General features: G+C 42.0%; 1 protein-coding gene across 1 annotated transcript in view; it reads right to left on the bottom strand.

Moving 5' to 3' along the window:
- The window catches only part of RIMS3 (regulating synaptic membrane exocytosis 3), a 184,017-nt gene extending 172,956 nt beyond the window's left edge, over positions 1-11,061 (bottom strand). Inside the window, exon 1 of the mRNA XM_089673875.1 lies at positions 10,908-11,061. The gene's annotated coding sequence lies outside the window, so the exon portion shown is untranslated. The remainder of the gene's footprint in view (positions 1-10,907) is intronic.
- Positions 11,062-13,527: the final 2,466 nt, after the last annotated feature.

The raw sequence follows: 13,527 nt of genomic DNA, 5'->3' as shown, positions 1-13,527 counted from the left end.
GGATTTAAATGGATGAAGTGATAAATGACTTGAACAAGATGACTGGTGCTCTGTGAAAATAAGAACTCACCTAAATAAAATGAAAAAAAAAATGCCATGCCATGATCACAAATAATCCTTATCACTCATCTTACTTCAATAAACAAGCACAACACATTTCACAGTTTTGATTTTTTCCTGCATTGCCTTCCTTTGTCATTCTCTGTCTTCAATCACATGCCATCTCAGAGCCACAAAAGAAGTTGATGGTTTCCTCTGCTAGGTGTTGTAGTTGCAAGTCTAAACAGGGGAGCAGTTACTTTTTAGCATCCAACAGCTGTCACTGATTGATGGTCCAACTTTGACTGAGGCCTGAATTTGTCCACCTAAAGGAGATGTACAGTGTTGTGAAGTATTTGTCCCCTTCCTGATTTTTTATTTGTCTGCATATTTGTCACACTCAAATGATTCAGATCATCAGACAAATTTTAATATTACACAACGATGACCCAAGCAAATACAAAATGCAATTTTTAAATCATGATTTCATTTATTAAAGGAACAAAAATGCCTGGTCCTATGTGAAATTTAATTGCTCCCCCCCTTTCTAAATCATGAATGAACTGTGATTAACCACATTTTTTTGCAAAGCTGAGTTAAAATTTCACTTGCCACGCCCAGGCCTGATTACTGCCAGACCTGTTGAATCAAGAGAATCACTTAAATAGAAGCTGTGTGACAAAGTGAAGCACGCTACAAAATTTCAAAAATCAACACATCATGCCAAAATCTAAAGAAATTCAAGAACAGATGAGAAACAAAGTGATTTACATGTATCAGTTTGAAAAGGGTTACAAAGCTATTTCTAAGGCTTTGGGACTCCAGCGAACCATGGTAAGAGCCATTATCCACAAGAAAACTTGGAACAGTGTTGAACCTTCCCAGGAGTGGTCGGCCTACCAAAATTATTCCACGAGACCAATGACGACTCATCCAGAAGGTCATAAAAGAATCCAGAACAACATCAAAAGAACTGCAGGCCTCATTTGCCTCAGTTAAGGTCAGTGTTCATGATTCAACAATAAGAAAGAGACTGGCATCCATGAGAGAGTTCCAAGGCTAAAGCCACTGCTGACCAAAATGAACACAAAGGCTCATCTTACATTTGCCAAAAAAATCTTAATTATCCCCAAGATTTTTAGGGAAATATTCTGTGGACTGTGGAGAAAAATTAAACTTTTTGGAAGGTGTGCACCTCATTACATCTAGCGTAAACTAACACTAACATTTCATAAAAAGAACAACATACCAACAGTCAAGCATGGTGGTGATAGTGTGATACTCTGGGGCTATGTTGCAGCTTCAGGACCTGGCCAACTTGTCATAATTGATGGAACCATGAATTTTGCACTCAACCAGAAAATCCTGAAGCAGAATATCCAGCCATCGGTTCGTGACCTCAAGCTCACTTGGGTTATGCAGCAGTACAATGATCCAAAACACACTAAAAAGTCCACCTCTGAATGTCTCATGAAAAACAAAATTAAGGTTTTGGAGTGGCCTAGACAAAGTCCAGACTTAAATCTGATTAAGATGCCTTGGCATGACCTTAATCAGACCATTCATGCTTGAAAACATCCAGTGTGCCTGCATTAAAACAATTCTGCAAAGAAGAGTGGGCCAAAATTCCTCCACAGCAATGGGAAAGACGCATTGCCAGTTACCACAAACGCTTGATTGCAGCTCTTGCCGACAAGGTTGGCATAACCAGTTATTAGGTTTAGGCGGCAATTACTTTTTCACATAGGACCAGGCAGGTTTGGAAAGTTTTTCCCCTTAAATGAAATAAATCATTTAAAAACTGCATTTTGTTATCTTTGTGTAATACTAAAATTTGGTTGATGATCTGAATCATTTAAGTGTGACAAATATTATAGAAAAATAAACACAAATACTCACCTAAATACTGCAACATCGGTATGATGATGCAGCTGCCCCTTGCTGACTCTAGGCCTTGGGAACTGAACGATCACATGACCTCTGGCCATTCAGCTCTTGGTCTTCTCAGAGAGAAGAGTAGTGCTAGTCAGACATCGCTCTCCCCTCTGCCCCTCTGTGCTGAAGATGAGGTAGGTGAAGCTGGTTTCGACTGTCAGCTGAGTGCCTTAGAGCCCAAGCCAGCTGTCAATCAAACAACTGGGTAGATCCTGACAATATGGTCAGGATCCTTCCAGAGCCTGGAGCAGCTCTGACATCAGCCAATAGTGGGCTTTAGCCTGCTCTCGGCTGTTTCCGGGTCACAGGAGAGCAAAAATAAGTGCACTCCTGTGACCTAGAAGAGAAGTATGACCAAAACAGCTTAGGTCATAGTTCTCTTTTAACTGCTCCTATAGCAGAAATATTGCTACAGGGTGGCACAGGTGCACAAAATCACGTATATATATATGTGATTCTGCATTTTGGGGTAGGGGGCGTGCACGAGCCACCATTTGCGGCCATGGCAGTCAGTCACTGGGTCCCGGACGATAATTACTCACCAGCGGCCGGTGATTTCTGAAGATCTCCGACAGGGAGGAGGACTGTTTTGTTTACTAACAGTCCTCCTCCCTGTCAGCTGGGGTACACTGCTCTGGATGGCTGTGCACAGGGGGGCAAATCCTCAGGAGTGCAAGTGCTTAAAGCTAAATTCCAGGTATGGCAATTTTTGCAGTCCAGAGTGGACAAAAGTAAGTACCGGTATATATGTGTCAGACCTGTGGGATTCTCGCAAGTGGGATATCACTGTAATAAACATCACTACTACAATGATTGCCGCATGCTTCTGGGTCCCATGCTGTGTCCCAGATACCGTGCGAGTGCCTGCCTTGCTACTTAGTGAACACAGGAAATCGCCTGCTTGGCAAAGGTGCCATTCAGAGTTTAATTTGTATTTTCTCGATGAATGAATGAGAGAACGCTTTGCATTCATTGACAAAATGCAAAGTGTTCCCTGAATGATGCCCGTGCCAAGCAAACAGTTCTACAAAGGGTAAAAACATGAATTTTATTAAAAAGAAAAAAGGCAACTGTCTATAATACATAGTACTGTGTAATAAAAATATCAGATTTAATGGACTCAAATTAGTCATGCCAGATTTAAAAGGGGTAGAAGGGGCAATTACCCTGGGCCCCCTGACAGAAAGGGCCCCCTCTATACAAAAATGCTATAAAGCAAAATAATTTTTTATATGAAATAATAAGTAAATAATATAAAATATATAATAAAAAAATACTTTTTTTTACTAAAGTGTTACTAAACCCAGGACCCTGCAATCACTCTATCTGGTCTCCCTCAGTACACAGCACATGGAAATGCAATTATTTTACTAATTATAAACTACTAAATAAATTTTCTCATCAGCAGTTAGAGCAGTCTTGTGACTTCTATCAGTGTTCAACAGAGCACTAGTTAAAGCTTGTAGAAGGAGTTTTCTTTCTGCTGTAGGAGGATGCAGAACCCCTGACCTCTGTCTGGACAATGCTGATTGGCCCTGTGCTGATCACATGCACTCTCCCAAGAAAAAAAAAAAACCCTCTCTAGCAATACACACCAAACTGAGCATGTGCAGAGTGTCTCCACACAATATGTCTTATCAAGAGATAAGCGGGGGACACCTTGAAGAAGGGGAGGATCAGAGAAGTCAGGATCAAACAGTATTTTTATACAAAGCAGATAGATTAGCCCCTTAGGTTCCACAGTGAGTATAACAAGCACGCTATACTGCATATACAGACTGATTTTACTGTTGTGGGTTTAGTAACACTTTTAGCCCTCATGCACACTTGACGTTTTGATAACGCTGGTAACGTTAGCGGTGTTAAAAACATGTTTTTTCAGCTTTTTCTTAGCATTTTTACATTAGCGTTTAGCGGCGTTTTGCTGCATTTAGCAGCGTTTTTCCGCATTTAGCAGCGTTTTTCCACATTTGCGGTTTTTAGCATTTTTTTGTACCAAAAAAGGATTTTTTTTGGTAAAAAAATGCATCCAAAAATGCCGTTTTGCGGCGTTTTACCTTGTTTTTCAGCATTACAGTGGTTTTACAGCTAAAGAACTTTATAAACTCACTAGTCCTGGATTTTGTTTCCTGCCAAAAAACATCCCAGCCAAAAAACATGGCTTTCAGTCCATGTGTGCATGGACACATAGGATAACATGCTGGGGGGTTTACTGGCTGTAGAAAAAAACGTCAAAAGCCAAAAAACAGCCGCTGTAAAAAAGTCCAATGTGCATGAGGGCTAAATGTATCTTGGAAAGTAATATTTTGCCGACCATCTCCTGTAAAAGTTTTTACACTACATTATGGTATATTGTATGCAGGGGTGGACTGACCATTTGGAAACTCGGGCACTGCCCGAGGGCCCGGGGTCAGTAGGGGGCCCCATGAGATGCCCCTGGTATCTTTTTCATAGGCTTTTTTGAGTTTGGGCAAGGACACAGGGGACCCATGATCCCCTATTGCCCAGGGGCCCCATGAGTTATCAGTCCGCCCCTGATTGTATGGTTTTTAAAAATTCATTGTGGCAGGTCAAGCAAACCACACATGGAGCGCTTGCTCTATTAAGGAAGGTGGCCTATGACTACGCATGTGTGTGCAAGCGTGACCCTCAGAATGACATGTCATGCATTTTAAAAATGTGTGACAGTCATTGAGAATGTAAACCAACCCTGTTTACGAGGGGCCCCCTGAACATGAAGTGCCCCGGGCCCCCCAAGGTCTAAATCTGGCACTATACAGTGTGGTGTTTTACAATGGTTTATCTATAGTCCGACAATTATTACAGCGAGCCCCTGAATCATGGCTAGGTATGGTCATCCATCTTCAATATGACATTTATTTTCTTTCAGTACACAAGCAATGCTATTCTTTGTTTGAGTAATCAACTTGAGAAAGAGACAGGCAGACACGGAGCTTATTGCAAAACCTAGTCAAAGACAAAGTGAGTATGTTTTTGTGTTTGTCTGGCTTCCTTACAAATTATTCTCTTGTATAAATTACCTGCATCAGAGAGCATTGTTTTGTGCAAAGATAAAACCTCTGGATTACACAACAGAACAAATGCAACTTGGATTTTTTGTGTATATACAGAAAGATGGAAAAATCCTTTGACTAAGCAATGAATAATAAAAACATTTTGTTGTCTGTAGGCAATAGTACCAGTAAGTAAAACAAATAAACGTAATGCAATAAAAACAAAAATCAAGCAAATTATCTGTCAAGAACCTAGCCTTGTAATAAAATAATAACATCAGCGACCAACTAAAAGAAACCTATACTCTGAAAATACGTAGGCCACCATAGTTGAACTCGCCTGGCCATTTGGTACCTTTCGAGCCAAAGACGTTTGAACAAAATACACAGATCAGATGTTCTAAATTTTCTCTCAAATCACTAGCTGAATGCTTGTTCTGAATCAGTAAGTCAGAAAGTGCTGAGACCAGGGACAGTCAGGCTAGTAACATTTTCAGACTTGCAATTGTAAGCTGTGAATTTTTTCTCACTAGAGATTTCCTTTAATGTGTTAGTCCACTCAAAGTGAATTACTTTCAGAGATATCTGCCTGGATCTGCATTTATTTGCCTTGCTCGAGTTTGGCGAGCTTCATCAATGCTGCACTCTCTATAATGTAAAAAAAAAAAAAAGAATCTAACATGAAAGACAAACCCTCTTTTAATGGATGTTACAGCTCAATGGAGATAGGAACTGAGCCAGAGTAATTGTCCCACTGGTATTCCAAAGAAATAGAAAAAAAAAACTATAGAATATCTGCTCATCCACACTGTGCACTTACACTGATGCCCGTGCACTGGGATTCAGGGGCAGACTGACAACTCATGGGGCCCCCGGGCAATAGGGGATCATGGGGCCCCTGTGTCCTTGCCCACACTCAAAGCACATCCAAAAAAGCCTATGAAAAGGTACAAGGGACATTTCATGGGGCCCCCTACTGACCCCGGGCCCTCGGGCAGTGCCCGAGTGCTCGAATGGTCAGTCCGCCCCTGCTGAGATTCCTCTATGGAGCAGGGCAAAGAGGGGCTAGCCATTTTAGGATGGGACAGTCTATTACTCAACTCTTTTACACCAACTTTGGTGCATATTTTCTCCCACTGCCCAGCAGTAAGAGGCACAATATTACTGACCACTGCACTATGTACACAGTACTGTCTCCCTATGTTTTATGTTATCCTTACCCCTGCACTGTATACGTTATTTTTAATATATACTCCTGATCACTGCACTGTATACAGTTGCAAGAAAAAGTATGTGAACCCAGACAGTGCTTCTGGAAACCAGTAAACCAAAACAGGTGTGTGTTTTTTAAGGGCAGGAGAGCTGTCAGCAACACATCCAATATCATCACACTGATTGGAGGCAAGGTTGGCTCACTCCTGGCTCCAATTAGCTCTGGGAGAAGTTATTAAGCTAGGGCCTCACATACTTTTTCCTCCCCGCACTGTGAATGTTTACATGTTATGTGCAATTAAACCATGGCAACATCTAATGTTTGTGTAGTATTATGTTCAGCAGACTGTGTTCTTCTATTGTTGTGACTTAGATGACGTTCAGAGCACATTTTATGCCCAATTCATGCAAAACTCCACGTAATCCCAAGGGGTTCACATACTTTTTCTTGCAACTGTATGCTGTTGTACATTATACTCCTCCTGACCTCAGCACTGCATATGCTATATTACGCATTATGCTCCAAATCCCTGCATTGTATGCTATGTTGTACTCCTTCCACAGGCATGTTATTTTGTACATTATACCCCTGACCCCTGCACTGAGTACACCATGTTGTATGTTATATCCCTGGCCCCTGTACTGTATACGCAATGTTGTATTTTATGTTCCTAAACCCTGCATTGCACTTGCTATGTCATACATTATACTCTTGAAACTATGTACTGTATACGCTGGGTTGTGCACTAAATTCCTGTTCCCACACTGTATAAGCTATGTTGTACATTACAGTCTTGTCCCTGCACTGTACATGCATAGTTGTACATTATACTCCTGATCCCTGCTAGGTAAACGTTACAATGCACTGTATATGCAATGTTGTTCCTTATAGTAATGACCCTTGGAACTGTATATGATATATTTTACATTATACTCCTGAAACTATGTACTGTATATGCTGTGTTGTACACTAAACTCCTGTTCCCACACTGTATAAGCTATGTTGTACGCAGGGGTGGACTGACAACTCATGGGGCCCCCGGGCAATAGGGGATCATGGGGCCCCTGTGTCCTTGCCCAAACTCACAAAAGCTTAGGAAAAAGGTACCAGGGGCATCTCATGGGGCCCCTAGTGACCCCGGGCCCTCGGGCAGTACCCAAGTTTCCAAATGGTCAGTCCGCCCCTGATTGTACGTTATAGTCTTGTCCCTGCACTGTACATGCATAGTTGTACACAGTGGTGTATTTAGGTTTCGTGCTGTCCTAGGCAACACAAAAATCGGCTCCCCTCATGGAGAGACCCTGACACTGACAAACACTCCCCTCCCCCCACGATAAGAGCCTGACATTGACGAACAGCAAACCCCCCCCACCCAAGAGAGTCTTCCACTACCACCGCCCCATACACACTGGCAAGCCCGCCCACCCTGACACTCACCTTCACAGCTCCGGACATTTCCGGGAACAAGAGTCAGGCTCTGCATACATCATCAAGCAGCCTGCAGCCTCTCTCAGATCCCACCTGGTCCCCATGCTGCGTGTGTCCTTTCTTCCATCCCTTCTTTCAGGGGGCGGCGCTGCCCCCTTGAAAAATGCCGCTGCCCTCCTGAAAAATGCTGCTGCCCCCCTGAAAAAATGCCGCCCTAGGCAAATGCCTTGTTTGCCTTGTGGTAAATACGCCCCTGGTTGTACATTATACTCCTGATCATAGCTATGTAAATGTTACAGTGCACTGTATATGCAATGTAGTTCCTTATAGTAATGACCCTTGGAACTGTATATGATATATTTTATGTTATACTCCTGAAACTATGTACTGTATATGCTGTGTTGTACACTAAACTCCTGTTCCCACACTGTATAAGCTATGTTGTACGTTATACCCCTGCCCCTGCATTGTACATGCATAGTTGTACATTATACTCCTGATCCCTGCTAGGTAAAGGTTACAATGCACTGTATATGCAATGTTGTTCCTTATAGTAATGACCCTTGGAACTGTATATGATATATTTTACATTGTACTTCTGACCCCTGCACTATATATGCTATGTTGTATACTTAACCCCTGACTCCTGCACTGTGCTGTACATTGTTCTCCTGATACCTGCACTGTATTCAATATGTTGTACATTATATTCCTCACCTCTGCACTATTGTGAGCCAAGATCTTAATGTGAGGGATTTTGGTTCTGGGGAGTGGGGATTTCTTGGGAGTTTTGTTTAGGACAGTAGAATGTTTGCTGGGCAGAGATGTTTATGCCTTGTACATTACATATTACTGATCTCTGCCCGCTTTACATTACATACCCCTGACCCCTGCAGTCTATATGCTACAGTTGTGACCAAAATTATTCAACCCCCAATGCTGTAAAGGGGTTTAGGGACTATAGTGTACATTTGGAATTGTATTCAGAATCAAATCCTACAAGGACGTTGTAACTACCCAAATGCAACTAAAATGACATCAATTGTTTATGTAATACAGTAGTAAATGGTTCTTATGTGGTTTCTTCATTGCCACAATTATTCAACCCCTTAAAGACTACCACTCTGAAGAACAGAGGTTCATACAGGTGCTTTCCATCAGGTATTGAAAACACCTGTGGATGTCACCGAGCAGCAATCAAGCATAATAAGCACCAATTAGGCAGCTTTAAAATGACTGTGATACTCAGCTCCTTCTAGACATTTACTGGTGTGGTTACAAACATGGTGAAGGCAAGAGAATGGTCCAGGAAGACAAGAGAAGAGGTGATTTCTCTTCACAGGAAGGGCAATGGCTATAAGAAGATTGCAAAGATGTTAAACATACCAAGAGACACCTTAGGAAGCATCATTCGCAAATTCAAGGCAAAGGGCACTGTTGAAACGCTACCTGGTCGTGGCAGAAAGAAGATGCTGACTTCGACTGCTGTGCGCTACCTGAAGCGTAGAGTGGAGAGAAGTCCCCGTGTGACTGCTGAGGAACTGAGAAAAGATTTGTCAGATGTGGGTACAGAAGTTTCAGCCCAGACAATAAGACGCACACTGCGTAATGAAGGCCTCCGTGCCAGAACTCCCAGGCGTACCCCCTTGCTGTCTCCAAAGAATAAGAAGAGTCGACTGCAGTATGCCAAAAGCCATGTGGACAAACCACAAAAGTTGTGGGATAGTGTTCTGTGGACTGATGAAACAAAATTAGAACTGTTTGGGCCCATGGATCAACGCTATGTTTGGAGGAGGAAGAACAAGGCCTATGATGAAAAGAACACCTTGCCTACTGTGAAGCATGGTGGAGGGTCAATCATGCTTTGGGGCTGTTTTGCTTCTGCAGGTACAGGGAAGCTTCAGCGTGTGCAAGGTACCATGAATTCTCTTCAGTACCAGGAGATATTGGATGGAAACGTGATGCAGTCCGTCACACACCTGAGGCTTGGGAGACGTTGGACCTTTCAACAGGACAATGATCCCAAGCATACCTCCAAGTCCACTAGAGCATGGTTGCAGAGGAAAGGCTGGAACATTTTGGAGTGGCCATCGCAGTCACCAGACTTAAATCCGATTGAGAACCTCTGGTGGGACTTAAAGAAAGCAGTTGCAGTGCGCAAGCCTAAGAATGTGACTGAACTGGAGGCCTTTGCCCATGAAGAATGGGCGAAGATACCCGTAGATCGCTGCAAGACACTTGTGTCAAGCTATGCTTCACGTTTAAAAGCTGTTATAACTGTAAAAGGATGCTGTACTAAGTACTAAGATTGAATGTCACTTGGGGGTTGAATAAAACTGATAATGCTGTGAGCACAGAAAAGACATTTGTGGTTATTTCATTATAACTGTTATGTTATATTTGTCTGACCTACAAGTGCCTCTTTAATGTAAATGTAAGCAAGATGACTGAATGATCAAAAGCAATGTCAAACTGGCCAAAACACTCAATTTCAGTGGGGGTTGAATAATTTTGGTCACAACTGTATATTATGCATTACATACACCATATTTTGGTGGTACAAGGACTGCAGCATATGTGCAGGTAGGCTCAGGGTCTAATTAACCTATTTAAACCCCTCCAGCTGTTAGTACGTGACCAAATCCAGTATTCTTCATGGAATGCTAGCTGCACCACATCTTAGCTTCCTTCAGGATGGCCAAGGGTGCCTCAGGTGCTTTTCACAATCTTAGCATTACCCCTGTTCCAAAGTTCAGTTGCCCCAGACATAAAAATGCAACGATACTCACCTCCTCCCCTCACTGCCTCCTGCAGACTGTTGGCTCCATCCTCCTCTGGCTGCTGCACTCCCAGGATAAAGGAGGTCATGCTACAATCATGTCTCATGCAATGTCATAAATCAAATTATGATTACAGTGCAGCTGGCCAGCTGGAAATTTTGGAGTGATTCTCCATTGTTCTCTTGTGATAGAGAAGAGTGATAAGTCGATGAAAGATGTTCTGTCTGTAGGAAATATAGGAACTGACATGGAAGAGTATTTGAGTAGACAATATGCATTTCAGTTGACCAAGAGATGTCTGAAAGGTCTGATAATTAAGAGAACGATAGTCAAACCACTGTCTGGGTATGGCTGGCCCCACATCAGCTCTGTCCATGCGGGAATAAATGAAACAGGCCCATGTGCCTGAGGCCCAAGGCTTGCTCCCCTAGTTACAGACTTTTATCATTCCCATGACAGCTCTGTAATGTTATTGATTGATGCTGAACATGCTCTTACCTCAATTGTCCTCACAATGAGAAGAGGTTATCCAGTTGTTTACATCTCTAGTGTGACGCAGAAGAGCAAATGTCACTGTCCTCTAGTTTGGTGATCCTTTCATTTACAGCGAACACATACAGAATACCGTATATCTCCTGCAGAGCAAAGCCTTTGTACAAATACTGGTTACTAATATATGTATATTATGCTGTCATTCCAGAGCCTTTCCTATTTTAAGGCTGAATGATAATCAGGGAAACATTTAGCATCAGATAATTGAGCTATCTGTGTGTGTATCCTAGTTAGATGTGTGGTCAGATGTCATTGTCCATGTATCACCAGGTTGCTGAGCCTCTGACAGTGCTTGAGGTTTAAAATGCAGAGATTGCTCCTAATGTGCATTCTGTTTTTGTAGCTCGTCCGCTTTATTCTAATTGCTGCTGATGTGATGCTGCATGCATTTTGTCCTCACCGGTTATGTATAATGTCTTTTAGTAATCTCTGCTGGAAACCGCAGAGCAAAGGAAGGAGAAAGCTTCTACTGAAGCCAGTACAGAACATCTAACCAATCCCTTAAAATTCAATCATTTTACCTATTTACGATGACTGCCTCATTCTTCTTATGAGCTCTGTTGTTGGTTTTTTTTTTTCACTGTGTTGATCGCAGCTTGTAGGACACCAGCAGTGAAATCCTTGTAATAACATGGTTTTCTCCCCAGTGACCCAGGCTCAATGTTTTGGCAGTCAGCTGCTACCTTGCCCCTAGGGCATTGTGCAGTACTGCTCCAGAAATTAAATATGCTTTTTTATATACATCTGATCTCTGTATTTTACACATAAGAAGCACACAGCAAGAGTCGGCTCATAATATCATCATTTCCTAGCATTCTAGCACATTCAAGGATTTCTGTTAAGAGAGTCTTAGTATACCACATATTATATCTACACAAAGGCCAGAGTGGGAGCTTTTATCCATTGTTAATTAAATATTTGGTTATGAGATAATTAACTGCCTGTTACGTCTGTCAGTTTGCATGCATAGATCTTAGTATTTTTAGCTTGGCACATTACTATTCTATGAAACAAAGATTTGTGCAATGTTTTCACAATATATAATATATATATATATATATATATATATATATATATATATATATATAGTATATATATTATATATTTAGTATATATATACACACACACACACACACTATATTGCCAAAAGTATTGGGACATCCCTTCAAATCATTGGATTCAGGTGTTCTAATCACCTCCATGGCTTCAGGTGTATAAAATCAAGCACCTAGGCATGCAGACTACTTGTACAAACATTTGTGAAAGAATAGATTGCTCTCAGGAGCTCAGTGAATTCAAGTGTGGTACCGTGAAATTTCCTTGCTACTAAATATTCCACGGTCAACTTTTAGTAGTATTATACCACAGCGTAACCAACTGGGAACAACAGTAACTCAGCCACGAAGTGGTAGGTCACATAAAATGACAGAGCAGGGTCAGCGCATGCTGAAGCGCACAGTGCACAGAAGTCGCCAACTGTCTGCAGAGTCAAAAGCTAAAGACCTCCAAACTTCGTGTTGCCCTCAGATTAGCACAGCAACAGTGTGTAGAGTTCTTCATGGGATGGGTTTCAATGGCCAAACAGATGCATCCAAGCCTTTCATCACCAAGTGCAATGCAAAGCATCAGATGCAGGGGTCTAAAGCCACTGGACTCTAGAGCAGTGGAGACGTGTTCTCTGGAGTAATGACTCACACTTCTCTGTCTGGCAATCCGATGGATATGTCTGGGTTTTGCGATTGCCAGGAGAACGGTACTCGCCTGACTGCATTGTGCCAAATGTAAAGTTTGGTGGAGAGGGGATTATGGTGTGGGTTTGTTTTTCAGGCATTGGGTTTGGCCCCTTAGTTCCAGTGAAGGGAACTCTTAAGGCGTCAGCATACCAAGACATTTTGGAAAATTTGATGCTCCCAACTTTGTGAGAATAGTTTTGGGATGGCCCCTCCCTGTTCCAATGTGACTGTGCACCAGTGCATAAAACAAGGTCCATAAAGACATGGATGAGTGAGTTTTGGGGTGGAGGGACTTGACTGGCCTGCACAGAGTCCTGACCTCAACCCGATAGAACACCTTTGGGATGAATTAGAGTGGAGACCGCGAGCCAGGCCTTCTCGTCTCACATCAGTCGACACAAATGTGCTTCAAGAAGAATGGTAGAATTCTTCCCCAAACTTTCCCATAGACACACTCGTAAACCTTGTGGACAGCCTTCCCATAAGAGTTGAAGCTGGTATAGCAGCAAAGGGTGGGCCAACTCAATATCGAACCCTATGGACTAGGATGCCATTAAAGTTCATGTGTGTGTAAAGGCAGGTGTTCCAATACTTCTGGCAATATAGTGTGTGTGTATATATATATATATATATATACTGTATATAAATACACGCAGACTCAGCATAAATAAGTACACCCCTTTTGAAAATTAATATTTTATTCAATACCTCAATGAACACATGAACAATTTCCAAAACTTTGACAAAACTGAGTTTTATAGAACATGTGTTTAGCTCATTACAAGTAAGGTTAATAGTATAACTTAGATGACAAAATCTTCAGTTTTACTCAA

Source organism: Staurois parvus, unplaced genomic scaffold (assembly GCF_062004578.1).
Source record: "Staurois parvus isolate SC_StPar_1 unplaced genomic scaffold, SC_StPar_1.0 ptg000145l, whole genome shotgun sequence".
Classification (NCBI taxonomy): Eukaryota; Metazoa; Chordata; class Amphibia; order Anura; family Ranidae; genus Staurois; species Staurois parvus.
This window is presented reverse-complemented; position numbering and strand designations above follow the sequence as displayed.